Source organism: Anticarsia gemmatalis, chromosome 14 (assembly GCF_050436995.1).
Source record: "Anticarsia gemmatalis isolate Benzon Research Colony breed Stoneville strain chromosome 14, ilAntGemm2 primary, whole genome shotgun sequence".
In the NCBI taxonomy this organism is placed as follows: domain Eukaryota; kingdom Metazoa; phylum Arthropoda; class Insecta; order Lepidoptera; family Erebidae; genus Anticarsia; species Anticarsia gemmatalis.
In genome coordinates this window covers 9903494-9905885 of record NC_134758.1, presented here as the reverse complement: position 1 = coordinate 9905885, position 2392 = coordinate 9903494, and positions in this window count along the sequence as shown.

The following is a 2392-nucleotide window of genomic DNA, read 5'->3' as shown; positions in this document are numbered from 1 at the left end:
AGATAAATTTTAAAGTATATTGTATGCCATTAAGTTTATTTATTTGCCATTTTTTAATGAACTCGAGTTGTTTATTGTTTTATATATGTAATAAATTATTTATGTTTTTTAAATTCCTTATAAATTTTTGTGATAACGGTTTTTTGTGAAGAAGTTAAAGAGAAATAATAATGTCAAAAGTGATGATTTGAATAATCACGCTGTAGGTTATTTTACAAGTTGAAATTGAATCTTAAAGGTAACCTGACAACACAAAATTCAACTAAAAGAATCTCACGGGATTCCTACCCAATTTGCATATGACCAAACCCAGCAACAAAATAACCAAAAAACTCGTTAACCTCTCAATTCACTTGCAAATTTTTAACACTATTATTCCAAACTCCCTAAATTTTGGACCAAGAACATCAAATCTTCCGGGTTCCCAAGGTAAAAAATATGACCTTAAGAATTACGACATCTTATGCAAATGGCCGGCTTCCCACGGGCGAATAATTTGCATACGCAAAGGGTTGAGGCAACCCCAGAAGTTTCGAATAAAATATGCAAATCTGTAAATACCTTAAGTAATTATGCGAGATTTGACAGCTGTTGATATTATGATGGTAATGCGGCTTCCGAATTCAGGTGGCCTTCGGTTACTGGGTATGTTTTTTGAATGTGTTTCACGCTTTTCAGATTGGACGTCCATTTTTTATTGAATGTCTTGTAATTCTGGTTTGTTTTCTATTGAGTTTGATGTGTAAGGGCTGGTATCTTTATTCATCTTATTACTTTTATGTATCACCGTTTAGATTTGTCTCAGTAGCCGGCTTGATGTTGCTGTGTTACCTTGTTCAGTAACAGTACTGTGTCATTTTTAAGTGTACCTGTGTAGTATAAAGTTACTCTGTTATAGTACTGATTTAAAAGTATTGTGTACTTGTTTCTATTATATTTAAAGTGTGTTTGTTACATTCATTTCATTTTTATTTTGGTAAATTTTTTAACAATCAATTTTTGTCAGAAAATTACGTGTACTTACTTAACCAAGTAGATATCTAATAAAAATGGAGTGAATGTAGCGATAACAGATCCTGCACATCAAGACAGAAGAGCAAATAACAGAAGCCAAGAAGATCAGAAGTATCTATTTTAAACTTCTGATTTTATCTTATCCACCAAGAAGTTCTTAGAAGACACTAAGAAGTTCACAGAAGATAAGAAGAAAGAAGCAGAAGTTCGTCGACCTGGTGATTGCCACTAGCGAGGTATAGAGTTCCTACGTATGAATACCACTGTAGGAACTTCATACCGTGCTCTTGGGTTCGCCAATGTACAACATTTACTATCAACTTAGGAGAAAGAAGACAAATCAAGAAGAAAGAAGAGAAAATAATTATGTATTTTTGTGTGTTTCTTTAATTTTGATTGATTTATTTTGTTTCGACTTTAAATTCATTGGCATTACTAGGTATACTTTATCAGAATTTGCGTTTTTAATAAGTAACTAGGTAGTTACTTTCTTGCTAAAAATAATGTCGATGAATTTAAGATGTCGTGTGAAGGTAGTTTTTATCTATTTTGTATGTTTTGTGTTAAAATATGAATTTCTTCACAGGGTTTTTATGAAACTAATTGTGACTATTCCAATCTACTTTCTGTAATGTATATTTGTAACAATGTTGATGCATATAGACACGATTGTGGCTACGATATTATTTTAGGTTTAATTTTTTATAAATCTGTGGATGAAATTTCGCAATGTTTCACAGGTTTTATTGCTATAGCCAATGGACTATACGTATTCAACATGATAACAGAAAAAAGTCGCTAAAAATAGTCCAGGAGGTATTTTGATGTCTAAGCTGTATTACTACAACGTTTCATCAAAATCTGTCTATTAGTTTTGGAGTTATTGCGTTAAAACATCCAAATGCTCACATTACTATTATTAGTAATCAAAATAATTTTACATGAGATTTTCCCCAATAACTCACGAATATTTAGCAAACATGTTAAATCATGTTATCAGTCACATTATTTAAGTAACAAATGTGCCATTATCTTTTATTGCAGCCGCCTCTTATCAGCGACATGTAATAATTATTGTAACTCATGTTATAATTGTTGTAATGTGCAATTATAGATTTTGTTGATGTTTAACTATTTTGTGTAACGAAAATTAAATTGCAAGTCATTTTTTGGGATGTAACATCATTTTTTATTTGTTTTTCTGTAAATAATTATTTATTAATCGAGTTATCTCAATGGACATGAATATTTGAAAACTTAGCTGTAACATTAGTTTAGCTTACTAAAACAGGTCGCTGGACATACGGTACGTAAAAACCATAATAAATTAGTCTTCATAGTTGTGTAAATTTTGCTTCAATCTCCAAATAATTACCTT